The sequence below is a fragment of the Brachyistius frenatus genome, unplaced genomic scaffold, assembly GCF_029030835.1.
Source record: "Brachyistius frenatus isolate BFR_SWC_R1_liver_20210118 unplaced genomic scaffold, ASM2903083v1 Contig_64, whole genome shotgun sequence".
NCBI classification, from domain to species: Eukaryota; Metazoa; Chordata; class Actinopteri; family Embiotocidae; genus Brachyistius; species Brachyistius frenatus.
Genome location: NW_027210663.1, coordinates 2,278,375 through 2,286,475, shown reverse-complemented (window position 1 = coordinate 2,286,475; position 8,101 = coordinate 2,278,375).

The window sequence follows — 8,101 nt, the reverse complement described above, 5'->3', positions numbered from 1 at the left end:
AATGTAAACGAATGCTTCTTTTGTACTGTTGTAGAAGTGAGCCGGAGAGAGAGGCCAGCAAGAAAATTCCCAAGGATTCTTTAATTGCTATCTGAAATTATGTAAATCCCTCTGCTAGGCTGAGTGCAATTATCCAGCGCCTCTCGCTGCCAGCTTTACTAATGTCTAACAAAATATCGGTGGCTGACATTTAGACGTGGTAATGCAAATGAGAATTAATTTTTCTTCCAAGACAAAGGGCAGTCGAAAGATCACACCATTTTATACAATAAAGGCTGGAAAAAGTAGGTTTGCAAGATAACAAAACAAAAATGTTGATCAAGGAATGAGCCAAGCATTGAAGCCCATTTTGTATCAGTGCATCATCGTCCAGAAAAAGATTATTTTCCTCTATTCTGGACTATTAATCTATTTCTATTGCCACAGAGAGGTATGCTGCAAGTAGCAGACATTCATTTAGGCCTGGAATTAATTGCAGTGTGTGCCTCATTTTTAGTAATGATATGGGGAACCCTCCCTACTCCCCATTGTTAGAACATGCTCCTGCCATGGCTGTGATGTTGGACTGTTTGGGTCACATTTTTCCATTTATCTCCCCAGGTACAGAGATGGATGTAGGCCAGGCACTGCAGCCTGGTGAGACTCCCCTGTGTGCAGCTCAGAACACCTGTCCCGCTGCGCGTTGCCCCCCCCCCCCCCCAATCTTTACCAGGCCAAGGAGGAGCACCATCGCTATGTAACACTTTCCCCAAGCCACCGTCCCCCGGGACCCCGAAGGAGCAAGATGAGGAGAAACTTAGGGACCAGTGTTCACTGGGAGATCTGCCACCCAAAACGGCATTACTTAACCAGAAATCAAATTACAAGCTGCTGACATGGAGGAAAACTGGCCATTAATATTCTAGTATGGATACGGTGTGTAAGACACCCCCAGCTGTGAATATTCTCAGATGAAGGAAAAAACAATACATTGCGATACACCAACAAGTGCCTGTCTCGAGTTCTTCTACCACAACAGCATGTTGACAACAATTACTATGAGTGTTGTGGTAAAAAATGAGCAGACTAATGATGCACACTTGTAGTCAGTGCAGGTTGTATTTTGTGAAGTTGCCTTGGAATGACAAGCAATGACTATTGTAGTACATAATGATATGAAAAAGTGAAAGATTAAAAGTTCCCTTTAAGGGTTGAGAATATTATTCCTTCTGAGGCTGAACAAATCCTTATTAAAACAAAAACCGACAATTATCTGGAAACAAGGCCACTTTTCTTAGCTCATGAAAAGTTTTAGAGATACAAGGATTTCACAGGACAGCAACATCACAACAACTGACTATGAATGACAAACTACACCTTAACAGCTGAAAAGCAAGTTCTTGACTGACAAACTGTCATTTTGAGCCTCACCCATTTATCGTTTGGCCATTTTGAATCGTCCGATGTTTGCCCGTCACAGATGTATCAGTAGCGACACGTTGACCAATAGGTGTTGTTATGGATACAGTTTTTTTCAGAACATAATGCAGAAAAAGATGCTCTGGGCAATTTAGACATTTTTCTGCTTGTGTTTTTTTTTTTATCAAAAGTTTTAAATAATCATTACCTCCCCTTTGTAATGTATTGTTTTAGTTTTTCATTTGTCACAAGTGTTTGAAAGCAACAAAATGGCCAAATATATAGATATTCAGAATCTTTTTACTTCCCAATTACGATATTGACAGCAACAGTTCAGAGTCGGTCGTGCTCCACAGTCATTATGCACCTCACTTCAACAGGAAAACAAATGCGATGACACTCCTATATTATTTTCTAAACCACTTCCTCACAATCATTTCAGCTATCTGTTGTACATAATAATTTTGTTTTGCCTCCTATAATGTCAAGAATCTACAGTATACAGTATTGAATAAAGTGTCAAACTTTGACTTAGGGATTTTCTGATTTCCTAAATTACTTTTAAAAGGGCTGTTATCATCAGTCTGTTTCATACAGGGAACAAATCATCGCAGGTCACAAGAAATAGGCTTTGAAAATTCAACACATAGGACCTTTATTTTGTTTCGGAGATGGGCTGTCCAACAGAAAGCCTTATCCTGCATGCTAATGCTATCTCGGGTTCTGCACATACTGCTAATGTGCTGCATTTGTAGGTATTTACTATTGTATATAACCCCCCCCCCCACCACCACCACCACCACCACCACCACACCTCATATCACCCTCCTTCTTCTCCTCATCTCCAGCTCTCTAACCTCCATCTTCCCTGCCCCTCCACCACCCGTACATCCATCAGAGCGCTGTCATGGTAGAGGGGCTTCCATGCTCCTTCCTGATGCGGCCATCAAGGCCCTCCATCTAACACGAGCCGACACATCATAATAACAGTAAGAGGCCTTTCCTGTCCAGTGTCATGCTTGGAGAGATTAGTTCCCCTCCACAAAACCCAGGTAATTTGCTTTTGCTGAAACACATTTGTAGATCGTATTCTTTCAGGTTAACTAGTTCATGAGAAGAGATGAGACACTTGCTGCACACTGTTTGCTTCCTTAAGCCATTATTCCTCTCAGCCAATTTAAATACAAACCAAACAGCTTTTTTTCCCTGCATGTGTATAGCGTGAGTAGCTGAATGCATACATGTAGTACTTTAGCAGTTAAAAACATAATACTTTTTTTAGACATGTATTTCTATACACATGCATATTGTGTTTGTATGCATCACAATATGGAGGTATTCTTACATTTCCAAACATCCTTGGAATGGAATGCAAAATTATCATACAAAATACTTTGACTTTAGAGATATTCATTTAACGTATACTACTAGTCTACATGTTAAAATCACGTTAATTACCAATGAGGACTAATGTCATTATTTCCAACTGAATTACAAAGACGAACAGGTTTGAATATGTCACTGACTTCAAGGAACATAAATCCATCTGCAACCCTGAATTAAGGACTGTCAAATAACATTTAGTCTGGGCTTCCAAAAAAAAAAAAAAAAGAAATGGAAGCTTACGTTGAACACGATTTTGTACATAAGCTGAAATAAAACCCAAAAGTCTCTGAGCAGGAGTTCATTCCTGCAGGTCTAATGTCTATTTCATTCTTTATTAATCACCTGCACTAAATCCCCTCTGTGTATGAATGGGCTGTGCTCTGTGTCTTCTCACATTTGCTGCATGATCATATTTCATAAACACTGCATTTGAATTTTTATGTACAGAGTATGCAATATCCATGATAAACTGAATATGTAAATAGGTAACCTTTATTTATGAGTCCCTGCCAGAGTCGTACTCTTAAAGTATTACTTTGGATGATAAGATGGATAGACAAAAATGTTAGTTAAGGGAATACTTGTTTGGCCGTGGGATGATTGATAATTAACAGGTTAATCTATACAAGTTGGAGGTTATAATTCACCTGCTTTCATACAAGTTTTTTTCAAGGCAGAAAAAATAAATGATCATATTTGTAAATTTAAACCATGACTAAAAAAAACAAGTTTTAATCCTCCCTTCGAAAGAGACACACACACAAAAAAAATTGTCTTTAATGCTGCTAGCTGACTTCTATTAAAATGTATTGTACTGCTGTACAGAGCGGAGAATATCTACAAATTTATTTGAATGAATCACCCAGGGAAGTGCCTAAAACTAGTCAAGTCTCTGTCTTTTAGTCACACGTTTAATCCTAATGCATTACATTTCCAGGCTGTGAGTGCCTTGGAATTACCCGTCCCGTCCTGGAGGAGTCCTTTTTGTTATTGTTTAGAGAATGGTTAGCATGCCGGGGATGCTCCAAATACGATTTTACATCAACTTATGGAAATCCATTGTTCCTTGAACATTTCCACATACAAACCAATATATGCTTTTCTAAGAGGTCTAAGACCTCAATTACATCAAAGGCAGTTTGTCCTGCTGCTGGGCTGCCTGCTAAAGGGCTTAAACAACTGTGTCAATGCTACCCCCTTGTGACCGCACTGCAGCAGGAGCATTTCTGTGCAGCCGTCTTTCACTGCAAGAAAAACAGTCCACTACAATAACATGAAAAACAATCAACATATCGCATTTTAACTTATATGAAATATCAAAAAGGACTTATACAAAGAAAATAATTTCAACATTGCTTACTGTTTCAATACTGCCCATTATTGTGCCCCAGTAATTCTATCCAAGACACCTTTATTTCAACAGAGTCGGTGTGTAAGCCTCGTTTTGAAGGGCAATTGTCTGACGTCTTCATTGTAGTTTGAACTATGAAGCAGAGAATAATAAAGATAAAAAGAAAGTCTGAGAGATTCTATTTTCACAATAGGAATTGAAATGTGTCATCACAGCACCTATTGCATTTGTAGCTCCCAGATCTCTTTCATTAAAACCAAAGACGTCTAGAAAGTTGCTATGCTGACGTGCAGACAGATGTGCATGTCAGAGGCATGAGAGGGAATATTTTGGAGGGCACTCCTCCTGCTGTCCTAGCCTCGGCGAGAGAGAAAGCATGCAGTCTTTTATTGTATGGACTTGAAAAGAAATAATTAGACACGCAGATATATAATTCTGCAAAGCTGCATGGCTCACTTGTCACATGTGGCAGAAAGAAAAAGGGGCTGAATCCTCTGAAGTGCAGTTTGCCATAGGCCGCTGCTTTTATTTCCCAAGTTTGCTCTACCTTCAAAGACATCGCGTGGGATTGGGAAGTTAGAGCACCGGGGTTTGTCTTCTTTTCATTGTAGTGGGAGTCTTGGGAAGCAGGAAATAGGAAGGATTTTACAAATATTTGCATTTTGCTTGAAAATTAGTTCCATTACAAATGATGCTAAAATTACAACATATGTACAACAACCTAATGATATGACAGATGTAGGATTGTTTTAAGGCCAAAAAACAAAAACAAAAATCATCAAACAATGCCACATCTGCATGTTTTAAAACTATAATTATCATGCTAGCCATAATGGTGTCAAATTTAAATGACAAAACTGGTTGAGCTTTTCTTATAAACTCTGTAATGACAATGAAAAACACATTTTTCATCACTAAAAAGTGGAAGGAAGTAAATCAATCAGAATGGATATGCCAATACTAATAAGCACTGAAGCATGCCTGGTGAGACATTAGTGGTCTAAAAGTCTGCGAGAAAAACAGGCACCATATTCTTTTACTGTGGCTCCACATACAAAAGGTTTTAATGCTTTTTTTGTTGACCAAATAGTGTAGCAAAACAGCATATAAAAGCAAACCAACACAATTTAAATGAAAGCCTATGATTGCCTTGTAAACTACATTGTAAAAGAGATGGACGTTGGTTCATGTAACCCCAGTCTTCCTCCATAATTCACTGTGAAGCGACGTTGGCTGAGGCCATATTAGGGGGCTGCACTATGTTGACATCTCACACAGCCCCTGAGGTTAGGCCATGTCAATCACAGGACATGTGATTGCAGGAGTCCCCGCCTGCCCTCTCATTGACACCTCCCATTGACTTTCCTTCACGCAGATCACTGAGCCTAAACCATTTCATTCAGGGTGACCCACCGTCTCCCCCCACACACACTGGACAGGTTGATTTGTGCCTCGCTGGCAGGCTTCAACAGAGCTATGACTTTTATCCACTTAAGTATGTATATTTTACCTGACAGTATGGTTCCATCTCTCATTAATAGTCAGTGCACACTGGAAGGCATGGCTCCCAGCCCCATGCATGTAACAAACAATGTTCACTTCCAAAGAAGAGAAATAGTGTTTGAATTATTTTCTTCCCTGACCTTAGGTCCATGTATGTAAACATGTGACCTAATATCATGCTACAGCGATGTTATTTATGTCATATAATCATTTCAACTCCCTCAGGATGCGGTCGGCACACAAACATGACCAAAATACATATTTAGATTTATTTGTCTGCAACTGTCCAATAAAACATATCCTTTGCATTTCCATCTCTGGGCTTTAGTCCCAGTGGGAGTTGCTGGCTGAGAAATGTTGTGCTTTCAAGCTTCAGGGAACAACGATGTGAGCAATGTTCAGGGTGGGGGGAAAAAAGAAAAAAAAAAGTGGTCCGCTGCCTAAGTGTTGTACTATAAAGAGAGAAGAAGTAGGTTTTCACATTCCAAAAGCCTCCAAGGGTTTTTAGCTCCGCAGTGGAATGCGGGTGCAATCATCATCCTCATCTCAGGAGACACTATTGCAGCCTCTCAACCACTCACTCAGTCTCTTTGTCTCATATTCCTTTTATTTCTACATCTGTAACATTATTTTCTGGCTTCTTTTTAGTTTGTCCATCTCTTAATGCTCCGCCTCACCGAAACAAGCCAAATGAACGGCATGTTTTCTATCAAAGAGAAGCGTTTTCGAAATACCCAAATGAGCCTCAGTTATGTCATTGCTGCTCATGAAAATAAAATGCACAACTTTGTAATGAAACAAGTCGATTGTAAAAGCGGAATGAAATATTTTATGATGTGCTTATGAAGAAAGAAAAAAAAAAGAATGTCTTGATGAAAGCTGTGCCCTTCAGTGCATTGTGGATTTCATCCTCATGCCATCCACACATGTTTTAGGGTGTTTGTGGCAGCAGAGGCATCCCCTCGGTGACCACAGTCATAAATGAATTACTATAAAAAGGGTTACTCAAGGGCTAGATGGCTTTTACGTAATTGTGCGGTGGTGAAAGGGGGTAAGGGTCTTTCCATAAAATTTCAATAAATTGTGCATTTTCTCAATGACTTGTTGCCCCAGTGAACAGTATAGTAAGAACACTAAACTGAAAGAAATGGGGTGCAAATGCTGGCAGAGGCAATGCCATTTTGAAACATTAGAAAGGTAGCAATACGCTTTTATAGTATTTGCATATTTAGGCTTATTTAAAATGTCATTAGGAGGTCATCTGCACATGTGACATCTGTGCAAAAACTGACTGCTAAGTGCACCTCATATTCACAGAACATTACAGGGCCAAATGAAATTCAGGACCAGACTGCCATTCCCCCTTGAGTAAATCAAAACCCTTTCTTATTAAATATGCCTTTAAGTACAACACCAAGTTAACAATGTTACAATAAAATACACTTGTAGCTTAAATTGTCTCATTTACCACAGAAAATGTAAAGCAAATTCAATCAAATACATGTTTAAGCAGACTGTTGCCAAAACCGGTGAGCTCAACAATATAATGCTCCTGAAAGTAACTGAAATCCTATTTCTCTATGACAAAGGTTCCCAAACTTTTCAGGCCACTAAGTACTAAACAAAAGCTCTCAAGTACCACTTCTCACTGCAGAAACCAACAGTGGTTTTTCACTGATTTCACCATGCAATAGCCTCAGAAAGCCTAAATGATGATGACGACAACAACAACAACAACATCTCCAACGTACTGTTTCAAAATCAAAGAATGCATTTACAATTCTTACTAGAAAAGACGCCACCCAGCGACTCTGACTCCTCTTCAGGATTGAAATATTTGTTCAAGCTAACGTTCGCATTATGCAGTATCGGACGTGTTACGCGTTATCACCCAACGTTAGGCACAAACAATTATTAAATCTGAAATATTTAAAGGATTTACAACTAATTTTTACATCACTGTAATCTGATGTGTATATAAAATAACTGTTTTTTTTTAATAATGTGAAATTAAAGGAATTTAATTTTTTTGGACTTGGGCCAACTGGAGTGCAACTGATAGATATTTCAGCAGGGGTCTCGTGTACCACCAGGTGGAGTGTCCACAGTTTAGGAATCACTGCTCTATAACCGAACATGGTTGTGACTAAATAAGCAACAATCTAAGATCAAATAATGTGATTGTTTTGGGACTGTGGGGGTGTGGCTTGAATCGCTACTCCAGACGTGCATGACCTTTTCCTGTGTATGGACCCCAAATATACTGGTTGAAAAAATAGGTTTGAAGTTGTACATATATGCAGCTCAAATCACAATGCAAGCCATTTTTCAAACTCACTGATATTAAAACGTTCTTTACTACCTCTTTGAAACGGTTGGCAGCTGCTCTCTGGGTATCTGGAATATTGGTTTCTCCCACTTTCTGTAATTAGCAATGATCAAGAGGAATTATAAGCGGCAGTT